This window comes from Schistocerca serialis, chromosome 3 (assembly GCF_023864345.2).
Source record: "Schistocerca serialis cubense isolate TAMUIC-IGC-003099 chromosome 3, iqSchSeri2.2, whole genome shotgun sequence".
Taxonomy (NCBI): Eukaryota; Metazoa; Arthropoda; class Insecta; order Orthoptera; family Acrididae; genus Schistocerca; species Schistocerca serialis.
Window position 1 is genome coordinate 315276520 of NC_064640.1, and position 15202 is coordinate 315291721.

Genomic DNA, 15202 nt, shown 5'->3' on the forward strand with positions numbered 1-15202 from the left:
CTGTATTTTAATACATCAACAAATTAGTCTTTTATCTTTTGACTTATGCAACTCATTATCTGTCTTTTTACTCTCTGAAACATTCATTTTGTCTTCCACCATGTCCAATTTTATAATATGTTTTAGAATTTTTACTCCTTTATGGCTGAAGAGCGGCGACTTGAATCCGCTGACAGTCAGGCGAGGAGGATGAAATGACAGTAAACGAAAAAACAACACCAAAATGTATTCAATTTTTGATGTAATCAGTTTTATTTTAAAATTTTGTTAAATTCTGGCCAGCTTTAAGCTGTCAGAAGACGAATAACTTTTTCATGGGTTTACACATTCTTTAAAAACATGTAGCTTTTTTATGTGTAACTGAATTTTAATGAACTGTACTTTTAAATGAACTTGCTTTTAATTACATTGTATAACTGCTGTACATTACGTATGAATCAACAACCTTTAGGACACTTTTGCATCGCTTATACAACCGGTTGAAGTTTGCGTGGCTGTTATGATTTATGTTAATTTTTACCTATTATGACTTGGTGTACTGGAGCAGAATGGCGGTCATATAGTGTATTTGTTATAACTTCTGTCACGTTTTAATCTCTCAATATGGTAGTTAGTAACGTACTTTTTTTACTCCCAGTGTACATTCTGAAACATTCTATTCAAGAAACTTCGCCATTCTACTTTCAAAATACACAGAAACACGAGCGATATCATATCTATGTCTAAGTCAAATTATTTCTTCGAACTAAGTTCAAATGGCTCTGAGCACTATGGGACTCAACTGCTGTGGTCATCAGTCCCCTAGGACTTAGAACTACTTAAACTTAACTAACCTAAGGACATCACACACACCCATGCCCGAGGCAGGATTCGAACCTGTGACCGTAGCAGCAGCGCGGCTCCGGACTGGAGGGCCTAGAACCGCCGAACTAAGTGTTTTCTTTTAATGACTGAATAGAAAATGAACTTAAACAAAGGAAGATTAGAGTATAATGTACTGTCGACTACGAGGTAACCAGAGCCGGGGCAATGCCTAGGGCGGTGTGCGGGTATGGAATTAATTCCGCAGTGTGATTTTGAAAGGAAGCATTTACACTAAAAGATTTGAAAGGCTGGACGGAGTTTGAACCGCCGACCCTCCGTACAGTAGTCGTCCTCTCTCAGTACTTTCCACATCCAACACTGAAGACAGTTATCCTTTTGCATTTGATAGGAATTCGAATCCAAATACATCGAAACTTGTAAATACACAGAAACGTCACATTTCACATATTTAATAAATTTGTCATCCTTTTCCTCCAGCTTGACTTTTCTTTTGTCAAAAGTAACCTTTTACAATCACATTTCCTTAGTATCAACATCCTTGTCCCCTTAGTTTTGATGGTGTGTACATATCCCTATCTTCTGGCGTCAACTTTCCTGTTTGTAGCAGCTTGAGGGTGCTTGTGAGCCTCCTGTAGAGCGAGCAGGACAATAAATTGAACCATTCCAAACTTTATTTTTTATTTACTTTCAGTTCATAGGTTACCGTAAAACAAGGAACCATTGAAGATTCCCGATGAATGACGAACTACGACGCTATGCACTGCTATGCAATAATATACACATTTTTAGTAGCTACCGTATACAAAATACATTTCTTCTTCCAGGGATGTAGTTGAAACCAAGAGATAACGCACACTTTTATGCCCTTGTTTTAAGCTGAGGCTATAAATTTGCCTATAATTATTGAATTATTCATTTAAGATATCAGTTATGAATAATAATACTGTAGCGTGCATATTTCTCAATGATGAGTGCATGGAAAAACAGTACGCCATGCATCGTTTTTTCACACATCCACTGGCTAGTCTCTACCGACTACGGACGCCAAGCTGCTGTCCTCACTGCTGAAAATGTAGTGTGTCGTACACTTACGCGCCTCGAGGCACCTAAAGTTGCCGATGCAACATCAACAAACGCCAGCAAGACTTTAATTAAATGTGTACCCTACAGCGAGAAGACAAAGCCCGGTCCTCCTCTGGACGCTAGGTCTATGCCAGCAATCACAGCTTCAATCTCTGGATGATATCGCACCGTCTACGTCAGCCAAAAGGGCCGTCTCTCGGACGCAACCCCTCTAACTGTCATAATTAGCCGCTCTACAAACCTGAAGACGAAACAATACGTATTATTTACATAATGGCATCTTTCTTCGTAAGGTATCGCAGACGCAACACCCCTAGCCACACGGCTCGCCGAGACGGTGGCATCGATGTCTCGCCGCTGGTCCTCGGGCTGTTGAACCCATCATCTCGAAAGGAGGTCCTAGACGGCCTTCCTGGCACACTTATAGGCCTCTTCGGTAAATAAAAGCACAGTGAGCTACGATTCTGTTGCCTGCCTTGGGCATTATTTGTGATGTTGAAGTCTGCTTTCAGGATCTCATAGTGTGAACTCCACGTGTCAAAAAGAGCACTGGGCAGCCACCTCGATTTACGACCGATCATCGGCTGCCCGCTGCACACAGAGATTGGGGTTTGCTGGGTTGAAGGTGCGCCCATCTCGCAAATTCCAGATGTGCTTAGAAACATTGAAGTCAGGTTACCTGAGGGACCAAACATACATCTTCATGTTTATCGAGTGCCCCTCAAACTACTATGACAAAACAGGATGTCGATTGGGTAATGACCTTATTACTGCAAACAGCAGGTCGCCTGTAGATTGCTGTGGGGCACTAAACTGTTGCACATAATCGCACAGTAGGTTCCAATGGCCGGTGGAAGATATAATATATGCCTCAAGAACCTCACTTTAATTCCATTTGAGCGTGCTCCAGATGAGAGTACGTTCACAAGCTATCTGAACGAAGCACTGATAGGGAGTGGAATACATTGTCTCACGCATTTTTTGAGGAGCACGCAGCCTACAAACTTCGTCTATCACGACTTATCTATCAAGGCGACCTTTCTGCATGCTTCGAGCGTTGAATTTTGTTATTTCTTTGCCAATGCTGGTTTCTGTGATCTACTCGTATGACGCGCAGTGAGCAGAGGTTCATGTGTGTGCTGTGGGCTGTGCTTCCAATAGCAAATAGGTGGTTTCGAAAAGTAACTGCCATCCCTGTCTTAATTACGTTGTTGCTCACCGGATTCAAATCTGGCGGCTGTTTTCCTCGAACTGAGTTATTCAGTAGAACGTACTTCACACAATGGTATATGTACATCTTTATACCTGGACGGCATCAGAGGTTCGATATTCCTTGAGTCAGACATTGATTCCCAGCGAGATCAAATACACAGATACCAAGCATTTTGCCCATCCTGTGCATGACATTCCATTGACGACTAGCATAAGTTCTGGCGACACCCATGTCATGTGGCACTTCAGACTATTGCATTGACCGTAGTAGAAGGACACATCTCTCTCTCTCCCTCTCCCTCTTCAGCTACCTCCATATTAAAACTGATCACTGTGTGGTAAGCATAAGCTATTTTCCACTCAATAAGAATCTCAGTTTGTAGAGCTGCCTCGAATAAATGTTTTTTTCGAACGCATAGCTACTGAGCCGAAGTGAAATAAATTACTTTTCTATGTTTTGTGTAGAACAGGAAAATATCCGCTGAAATATCTGAAACATCATAGCCGATGTATAATTGCTTTTATCACCACTTAATGGTTAAACGCGCGGTTCATTAACGTCGCCGACAGAAATATCACCGACTCAAATTAATACGACCACCTGTTTGCATCCGCAGCAATCGATTTATGCAGCAGACGAAGCGTTTGTAAGAGATCGTAATAAACAGAACTCCTGTTTCGACAGATATTCGGTGCCACGCTGCCAGCACTATGTCCAAGAATCCTTGAACGTTAAGTGGCGGTGTGTATACAGCAAACACGACTACGTAAGCTGTGCAAAAGAAATTGGAAAGAATTAATAAATGAAAAAAATTGAGGATAGGAGGAAAGGATGTGGTGAGAAATACTTTGATGTCTTTAACGTGCCCTTCGAGCCATTGTCTGAGAATTCAAACCGTCTGAAAAGCAGCAGTTCTTTGGCTATGTGCCGGTGACCGTCATATACAGAGTGAACATGAATAAAACCGGCAAACTGCAGGGACGGAACCCTGACTGGAAGTGGAGAAAAGAAGGTCCTATGAACATGTTAATGGAAATGCACCGTTGCCACGGTAGATGGTGCTGACGTATGAAAGTCCTCTGACCGCGTGTGGTGTGTTTCTTGCGTGCTGCAGGCTGTGTGATTGACGCAGCGTACTGTAAGCAGCAGAAATGTCGGGTATTCATGTTGGGAAGAAGCCGAGGTGGTGTTTGTGTACGGCCAAGCAGATGCAAACGGACGAGAGGAAGCACGGTTATACGAAAACAAGTATCCTCACAGACATAAACCACATAACACAACATTTGAAGCCCTTTTTGGACGTTTGTGTCATCATGGATCCCCTAAGACAGACGAACGTGCAGGAGGCGGTGGACAGTGGGTACACGAGATTTGGAGAAGCGGATTCTACGAGATATTGAGACGAACAAAGTACAAGTTTCAGACAAGTGGTCCTTCAACATGGTGTGATCCAATGTTCTATTATATGTATCCTGCACGACAACCGGTACTATCCCTATCACCTTGAACGAGTGCAAGGATTATCCGCAGTGAATTTCCCTCTACGGGAAGGATTTTGTCGGTAATTTTGGATCAGACCATAACACTTATGAGATTTCTGTCATCAGTCCTCTTTACCGACGAAGAAACCTTTATCAGAACTGGCATCATCAGTCTGCATAATTGTCACCTGTGCGCCACAGACACTCCTTGGGGAGTGGTTGTGGCGTCTCATCAGCATCAGTATGTGGGCAGGGATTCTTGGCGACCACATACTTGGACCGGTTATTATGCCACAACCGCTCGACGGGGGAACGTACCAGGACTTCCTGCGGAATACTCTACCTCGACTGCATGAGAATGTGCCGTTTACGTTGTTTCCGCATGACGAAACACCTACCATTTCCTCGTGACAGTGTCCCGACACCTCAACATCATCTTCTGAGAACGTTGGATAGGAGGTGGAGGCCCTGTAGCATAGGGCGGTAGGTCACCGGACTTAACCTCCCTGGATTCCTATCTCTGGGGGCACCTGAAAAGCGTTTTATATGCTGAACCCGCCCCCCCCCCCTTCACCCTATGAACCATGGACCTTGCCGTTGGTGGGGAGGCTTGCGTGCCTCAGCGATAAAGATAGCCGTACCGTAGGTGCAACCACAACGGAGGGGTATCTGTTGAGGGGCCAGACAAACGTGTGGTTCCTGAAGTGGGGCAGCAGCCTTTTCTGTAGTTTCAGGGGCAACAGTCTGGATGAGTGACTGATCTGGCCTTGTAACACTAACCAAAACATGCTTGCTGTGCTGGTACTGCGAACGGCTGAAAGCAAGGGGAAACTACAGTCGTAAATTTTCCCGAGGGCATGCAGCTTTACTGTATGGTTACATGATGATGGTGTCGTCTTGGGTAAAATATTCCGGAGTTAAAATAGTCCCCCATTCAGATCTCCGGCCGGGGACAACTCAGGAGGACGTCATCATCAGAAGAAAGAAAACCAGCATTCTACGGATCGGAGAGTGGAATATCAGATCCCTTAATCGGGCAGGTAGGTTAGAAAATTTAAAAAGGGAAGTGGATAGTTTAAGCTTAGATATAGTTGGAATTAGTGAAGTTCAGTGGCAGGAGGTAAAAGACTTCTGGTCAGGTGACTACAAGGTTATAAATACAAAATCAAATAGGGATAATGCAGGACTAGGTTTAATAACGAATATAAAAATAGGAATGCGGGTAAGCTACTAAAAACAACATAGCGAACGTATTATTGTGGCCAAGATAGACACGAAGCCCACGCCTACCACAGTAGTACAAGTTTATATGCCAACTAGCTCCGTAGATGACGAAGATATTGATGAAATGTATGATGAGATAAAAGAAATTATTCACATAGTGAAGGGAGACGAAAATTTAATAGTCATGGATGACTGGAACTCGATATTAGGAAACGGAAGAGAAGGAAACGTAGTAGGTCAATATGGAATGGGGGTAAGGAATGAAAGAGGAAGCCGCCTGGTGGAATTGTGCACAGGGCATATCTTAATCATAGCTAACACTTGGTTCAAGAATCATGGAAGAAGGTTGTATACATGGAAGAGGCCTAGAGATACTGCGGTGTTTCAGATAGCTTATATAATTGTAAGACAGAGATTTAGGAACCAGGTTTTAAATTGTAAGACATTTCCAGGGGCAGATGTGGACTATGACCACAATGTATTGGTTATGAACTGTAGATTAAAACTGAAGAAACTTCAAAAAGGTGGAAATTTAAGCAGATGGGACTTGGATAAACTGAAAGAACCAGAGGTTGTGGGGAGTTTCAGGGAGAGAATTAGGGAACGATTCACAAGAATGGGGGAAAGAAATACAGTAGATGAAGAATGGGTAGCTTTGAGAGATGAAATAGTGAAGACAGCAGAGGATCAAGTAGGTAGAAAGACGAGGGCTAGTAGAAATCCTTGGGTAAATGAAGAAATATTGAATTTAATTGATGTAAGGAGAAAACATAAAAATGCAGTAAATGAAGCAGGCAAAAAGGAATACAAATATATGTAAGGATGGAGAGGAATGTACCACTAGGGGTAAGATAGATAGTGCCTACAGAAAAATTAAAGAGACCTTTGGAAAAATATTAAGACCTCAGATGGAAACCCAGTTCTAAACAAAGAAGGGAAAGCAGAAAGGTGGAAGGAGTATACAGAGGGTCTACACAAGGGCGATGTTCTTGAGGACAATATTATGTAAATGGAAGAGGAGGTAGAAGAAGATGAAGTGGGAGATATGATACAGCGTGAAGAGTTTGACAGAGCACTGAAAGACCTAAGGCGAAACAAGACCCTGGCAGTGACAGCATTCCATTAGAACTACTGATAGCCTACAAAACTCTACTATCTGGTGAGCAAGATGTATGAGACAGGTGAAATACCCTCAGACTTCAAGATGAATATAGTAATTTCGAAAGAAAACAGGTGTTGACAGATGTGAAAAGTACCGGACTATCAGTTTAAAAAGTCACGGCTGCAAAATACTAACACGAATTGCTTACAGACGAATGGACAAACTGGTAGAAGCCGACCTCGGGGAGGATCAGTTTGGATTCCGTAGAAATCTTGGAACACGTGAGGCAATACTGACCCTGCGACTTATCTTAGAAGATAGATTAAGGAATGGCAAACTTATGTTTCTAGCATTTGTAGACTTAGAGAAAGCTTTTGACAATGTTGACAGGAATACTGTCTTTCAAATTCTGAAGGTGGCAGGGGTAAAATACAGGGAGTGAAAAGTTATTTACAATTTGTACAGAAACCAGATGGCAGTTATAAGAGTGGAGGGGCATGAAAGGGAAGCAGTGGTTGGTTATTCAATCTATGTATTATTCAATCTATGTATTATTCAATCTATATATTGAGCAAGCAGTAAAGGAAATAAAAGAAAAATTCGGAGTAGGAATTAAAATTCTTCGAGAAGAAATAAAAACTTTGAGGCTCGCCGATGCCAGAGACAGCCAAGGATCTGGAAGAGCAGTTGAACGGAATGGACAGTGTCTTGAAAGCGGGATATAAGATGAACATCAACAAAAGCGAAACGAGGATAATGGAATGTAGTCGAATTAAATCGGGTGGTGCTGAGGGAATTAGATTAGGAAATGAGACACATAAAGTAGTAAATGAATTTTGTTATTTGGGAAGCAAAATAACTAATGATGGTCGAAGTACAGAGGATATAAAATGTAGACTGGCAATGGCAGGTAAAGCTTTTCTGAAGGAGAGAAATTTGTTAACATCGTGTATAGATTTAAATGTCAGGAAGTCGTTTCTGAAAGTATTTGTGTGGAGTGTAGCCATGTATGTAAGTGAAACATGGACGATAAATAGTTTAGACAAGAAGAGAATAGAAGCTTTCGAAATGTGGTGCTACAGAAGAATGCTGAAGATTAGATGGGTTGATCACATAACTAATGAGGATGTACTGAATAGAATTTGGGAGAAGAGAAATTTGTGGTACCACTTGACTAGAAGAGGGGTAGGTTAGTAGGACATGTTCTGAGACATCAAGGGTTCACAAATTTAGTATAGGGGGGTGGCGTGGAGGATAAAAATCGTAAGGGAGACCAAGAGATGAATAAACTAAGCAGATCCAGAAGGATATATGTTGCAGTAGGTACTAGGAGATGAAGAAGTTGCACAGGATAGAGTAGCATGGAGGGCTGCATCAAACCAGTCTCTGAACTGAAGGCCACAACAACAACAACATGCTGAACCAGATTCTATGTGCAAACCCTTCAACAGCGTGTACACGACTCCTGTGACGCTATTCGGAGAGAGGCCGTAACGTACGAAAGTGTGCAACAATTCATGATGCGACGAATCAACGCGTGCATTGCAATCCATGGAGGGCACTTTGAATATCTGTTGTGACATGGATGCGTTGCAGTTCTATACTGTGTTCCGTGACGATCTGTTCTCGCTGCACGCACACCGTCCATTTCCGTACGCAGATTCGTATTACTTTTTTCGCCCATTTCCAGTCAACAATCCGTCCTTGAAGTTTTTCGGTTTTATAAATGTTCACCCGGTATATTAATGGTAATAGTGGGTTCCTCTGACATGGTCCCCACACTCCGACATACATCCCTTTCATGACGTAGAGAACACGACTCACCGATAAAGGTAACCAGTCAGCAATTATCAGTTCAATTCAGTGCAGTGGAGTTTTGATAATGATGAGAAAATTCTGTGTTCTCAGGCTGATGCATCGTTGTTCCCAAGGGTGCCGGCAGCATCCGCTAGCTTCACAATAAAGTTCGCTGAAATGATACAGTGGACTTGAGGCTGTTTGGCTTAATTAGATTGGGGGAGGGCTAGGGGGAGAGCTGTTACTTTGTAGGATATCGTTTCACCTTCACACAGTGCCCTAAGAGTTATTTAGAGTAGACATTATTGGCACGCGGAACTCTCGCTATTGTTTCCATTACTAACACACTTTAACCACAGGTGGGTGTAAAGGTTTCTGAAATATCGGCTTTCGTGAGCCGAAAACAGATCTTTGAACATGATACTCTTCTCGAGTGAATCTCTTCCTCTACCCACACCAATGGCAAGCGAAATGCGTTAAGACAGCGTGCCAATAACTTCATGTTGCTCCAACGTCAGTGGATTACGCGGGAGTTGCTAAAGATACACCCTACCTACACGTTTACTCTGCTAGACGCTATAAAATACGTCACGATGGGTCCTTCGTACCAATATTAGCTCTTTCATTCGCGTATGTTTCTGATTGGTTGGTTGGTTAATTCGAGGGATGGGACAAAACAGCGAGGTCATCGGTCCCATAGGATTATGGAAATATGGTGAAGGAAAGCGGCCGTGTCCTTTCAAAGGAACCATCCAGGCATTTTCCTGAACCGATTTAGGGAAATCACGGAAAACCGAAATCAGTATGCCGGACGCGGGTTTGAAACGTCGTCCCTCCGCATGCGAGTCCAGTGTGCTAGCCACTGCGCCACCTCGTCTGGTTATGCTTCTGAACGCATCCAAATTCCCCTTATCTTATTCTCATATTCCCTATCTGAATTATATGATTGTGCTACAACAATTGTCGGACAGTCTTCCTCGAATACTTTCTTTCTTCCGAAGGTTTACATTTAAGCTCCCTTAGCGTCTCTACTAAACTTTCATACGGGCTAAAAAATGGTTCAAATGGCTCTGAGCACTATGGGACTTAAAATCTGAGGTCATCAGTCCCCTAGAACTTAGAATTACTTAAACCTAACTAACCTAAGGACATAGCACACATCCATGCCCGAGGCAGGATTCGAACCTGCGACCGTAGCAGTTGCGCTGTTCCGGACTGAAGCGTCTAGAACCGCTCGGCCACCGCTGCCGGCAATATGGATTATATCGAGCTGTTACAAACCTAGGAGGACGTCTCTTATTTCGTTCTGTCTGCTGTTAAGGCTACTTTATAAAGATACCTACCTCTAGAGCAATACTCAAGAATTGGTTGCACTTGAGTATTGAATGCAGTTCCCTTACGGATGAAACGTTCCTTCCCAAAACCTTTCTAAGTGTTCCATATAGTAGACCTTTGCCACCAATTTTGTAATCGGAAGCCATCTGGTTGCTTTTCTTTGTTACAGAAATTGTTTTGCATTTATCCACATCCGAAAAAATTTGCCAGTAATTACAGGAACTGGAAATTTTTTCCAAATAATGAAATATCGCTGCATTTCCTTAAGATCGTTCAACAGTAATACTTACGTACAGGCAAGAGCGTCGACAGCGATAAATCTAATAGTGTTGTTGACTCTACTTGATAAATTCTTTATGTATATTGAGAGTATTAGCGGTTCTATTATACTTCGTTGGGGATGCTTGATGTCACGTTCGTTTTTATCAAACTTTTACCGACTAGTACAAAGTACTCGGTTCTAACGATTCTGCATGAGTATGGTAATAATATCCGTATTTGCTTTACGGTCATTAGAAGAATCTGAATTCCGTCTTCGTAACTACCACAAAATAAGATGATTATTACATTTATTAAATGAGATTTTTTAGTTTATTGGCTTTCCGGACCTGTCCATACAGCAATCTTGATAGTGGAATGTCAAGAATTACGGAACCAACGTGAGGAAAACAGACTCAGTCGGGAATCGAACCAAAACCCCTTCTGTTAACAGCCCGCAGCGCTGATGTGCAGCTACCGAGGAGGACAAAGTAAATGAGTTCTAACAACATAATATTCATAATATTCATTGAATCATACACAGGGTGTGCTCGTGTTCTGGTGCTTAGCCGACGATCGGGTAAAGTGTCTCGGAAGTCTTTCAATGGGCTGCCAAGACAAAATCTACCTGTTCACCAGTGTCCATTGTTCTGGTTTCTTTTTTCCAAGATTATGTGTGAATGAAGCAAGCTGAGTTTCACACGAGTGATTTTTCTTGGTTCGGGATGATTCTGTGAAGAAAATTTATTTTCCTCTAGGAATTTCATAACTTTCGGCCTATAATATGATCAAGTATCCTGCAATAGGCGGACGTCAGCGATAAAGGTCTGTAATTCTGCGCATCTATACATTTAGAATTTTTCCAAACAGGAGTGGCCAGCGCTCTTTCCGTCCTCGCGGGACTCTTCATTGTGAGAGGTTTTTCGATAAACAGGAGCCACAAAAGGGGATAATTTCGCAACATATTTAATGTGAAATATAATTGGAAATCTGCCAGGCCCTGGTGCATTGTTCAGTTTGAGTGGTCTCTGTTGTTTTTCAATTCTGTCGGTGCTTACATCAATAAGTGCCGTTTGTCAGCTCTGCAGCGGTCAACCAGTGCCATGGCAGTAGCATAACGTGAAATTATTTTTTCTGAAATACGGAATTTAAGGTTTCATCTTTGTGTCTGATGTCATCAGTTTCAGCGTCAGATTGATCCACTAGAGACATAATGGAATATTTGGATCCGTTCGTCACTTAACGTATAAGCAGAACTTCCTAGGAATTCTGTTACACCTTCCGTGAGCATCTGTCTGTAAAAATTATGTTGGGCTTCATCCACAGCCCTTCTCAAGCAAGCACGGGTTGCTAAGTTTACTCTAACAGTTTCCATGTAATCAACTGTGTGTAGTAGTCTCTGTTTTCGAAACGTTCTCCGAACGGTACCACTAAAGCAACATAGGTATTTTCTGCCTTTTATCAGTTTACTTGCCATGTATTTATCTTCACTGCACTTTGCATTGTATCTGAGCTTTGATCATAATTGTTCTATATTTGCTACATCTAAAATAAACGGTCTCAGTTCGTCTTTTAAGTCGGTTGTTATTAATTGCCTATCTGTTCTGCCATCTTAACTTTCTTCATTACTTTTTCGTCTCTGGTGACCATTGTGCCTGTAATAGCTTTAATGTTCATTAACCTCTTTGTCTGTGGTGAAACTCCCTGGAAGATCTCGTCTCTTTGGGGTCTGGAGGTATAAAATATTCATACTGCGTGTGGTTATTGGAAAGTGCGGTGGGTTGTCATAAGGTTTAAATTATTATTTCGAAAAAATAGTTGGATAATTACTTTTCATTTTCTTGCAGGTGCATGTCTACAGTCCTGGAAAAGATTAAATGTCCAATATAACCGTAACACGACAGTGGAGGAGCCAAAATAAAATGGAGAAGCCCATTAATAATATGTAGTATCGCTCGGTAATTCTTTTTCTGCATTCGAGGGACATAACGCCTCAACAATCCGTGCTGATTTGGTGAGCGTATACAGCAACAATGCACCATCATATCACACAGTGGTTAGATCGTGCAGATGCTTCCAGTGTCGTCCAACAAGAATGAATTAAAAAGAACGGAGAGGTGGAGTCTTTCTTTGGAAAACTGGGAATTTCAAGAGAGATGGGGGCCATTGTGCTAGATGTTCGGTGTATTACAATCGAGGCGATAGCGATAAAAGTGAAAATCAGTCATGGATGTTACCAATATCTTGCACGACATTTTGTACATGACAAATTTCACCGACCGTTGGGTGGCACGACTGTTCAGACCCATTCAAAACGGATACCGAAGGCAATCTGCTGTCGAAATGTTGCAGCTCTTTGAGGCCAGTCCAAATGACTTCTTTAACGGCTTAACGAAGAAAGCAGTGTTAACATCATATTACTTCGTGGACACTTGGCTTCAACGTCGAAAACAGTGAAGATCCTGTCACCGTCAGGCAATGTACTGCACGTTGTTTCATGGGATTACTATTGTGTGGTGCTAACAGGATATACTCGCATGAGGTAAACAGCCACAGAAACACACAACCGAAATCTCCTGACGAAGTTGCGGGAGAAACCGAGGAGGAAGCTGTCCAAGTGGGTATTTTTCCGCTCCAAGACAACGCCCTAGTTCATTCTGCACAGCCCATTGCCTCTCATGCTGCATCGCTGTGCTATCAGATTTTTCATTGCCCTTCATGTTCTCCTGACACGACACCCAGTCACTTCTGTGTATTTCTCCTGATGAAGAAATTACTGTGTTGGAGGAATGTTCAAAACGACGACGAGGTGATTATCGAGTTACAGCGTTTCCTAAGTAGCAAAAACAAAGACTTTTATAATCAGCGATCAAAAAGTTTCCGTTTTAGGGCGTTGCTGCAGCTTATATGCAACCCAGCGCGTCTTCGATGCGGGAATACGAGGTCTATTCTGAAAGTACATCTACATCTACATTTATACTCCGCAAGCCACCCAACGGTGTGTGGAGGAGGGCACTTTACGTGTCGCTGTCATTACCTCCCTTACATTTGTGATCTCCTCATGAGGTATAAGTAGGGGGAAGCAATATATTCGATACCTCATCCAGAAACGCACCCTCTCGAAACCTGGACAGCAAGCTACACCGCGATGCACAGCGCCTCTCTTGCAGAGTCTGCCACTTGAGTTTGCTAAACATCTGCGTAACGCTATTACGCTTACCAAATAACCCTGTGACGAAACGCGCCGCTCTTCTTTTGATCTTCTCTATCTCCTCAGTCAACCCGACCTGGTACGGATTCCACACTGATGAGCCATACTCAAGTATAGGTCGAACGAGTGTTTTGTAAACCACCTCCTTTGTTGATGGACTGCATTTTCTAAGGACTCACCCAATGAATCTCAACCTGGCACCCGCCTTACCAAGAAATTAATTTTGCATGATCATTCCTCTTCAAATCGTTCCGTACGCATACTCCCAGGTATTTTACAGAAGTAACTGTTACCAGTGTTTGTTCCGCTATCATATAATCATACAATAAAGGATCCTTTTCTTTCTATGTACTCGCAATACATTACATTTGTCTATGTTAAGGGTCAGTTGGCACTCCCTGCACCAAGTGCCTATCTGCTGCATATCTTTCTGCATTTCGCTGCAATTTTCTAATGCTGCAACTTCTCTGTATACTACAGCATCATCCGCGAAAAGCCGCATGGAACTTCCGACACTATCTACTATGTCATTTATATATGTTGTGAAAGGCAATGGTCCCATAAAACTCCCCTGTGGCACGCCAGAGGTTACTTTAACGTCTGTAGACGTCGCTCCATTGAGAACAACATGCTGTGTCCTGTTTGCTAATAACTCTTCAATCCAACCACACAGCTGGTCTGTTATTCTGTAGACTCTTACTTTGTTTATCAGGTGACAGTGCGGAACTGTGTCGAACGCCTTCCGGAGGAAAAGGGCATCTACGTGGGAGCCTGTATTTAATATTTTCTGGGTCTCATGAACAAATAAAGCGAAACATGAACAAATAAAGCGAAACGATCACTGTTTCCGGAATCCATGTTGATTCCTATAGAGTAGGTTCTGGGTTTCCAGAAATGACATGATACGCGAGCAAAAAACATGTTCTCGATGTCAGAGATATAGGCCTATAGTTTTGCGCATCTGCTCGACGACCCTTCTTGAAAACTGATCGGATCGGTCGCGAAATGGAAACCACAGTGAAAATAAAAAATGGTTTATTTGCAACAGTTTCCTACACCTTCTAGATACTTCTCTACATAGCCGCCGCTCCGACTTAGAGATTTGTCGTAGCGTTGTACCAACTTTCCAATGCCCTCGTCATAGAAGGCAGCCGACTGTGCTTTCCGCAACTTGACTGCACTGGTGCAGTTTGTTGTCAGTGCGAAAATATTGTCTTCATAGCCAGCAGTTCATGTGAGCAGAGATGAACATCTGAGCTAGCCAAGTCCCAGTTGCACGGTGGGTGACGAAGCACCTTCCGTGTAAACACTGCAGTGACTTCCTCATTGCCTCTCCAGTGTGCGGCCGTGAACTGTCATGACAGCGCAATGCATGACAGTACATCATGTGGGGTTGCATGAAATCAGGCGAAACCTAGCAGCGGGCACCCATACTTAGCGGGAAACACTATTGTTTGAGGCATCTTTACGTGCTCACTGTGTGCTCAGATCTGGAATGAGCGACGTGACGCGATCGACAAACATACTAGAGACGCTGTCCAACAAATCTGTGCAAAGCTTCATCGGATTTTCGCTGTCGTTTCACTTTGGCGACCTATCAGACCTTACTTTTCGAATATCTCTCGTATAAGCACCGACGTACAGGCAAGGGGTTAAGACGTCGGCACACGGAC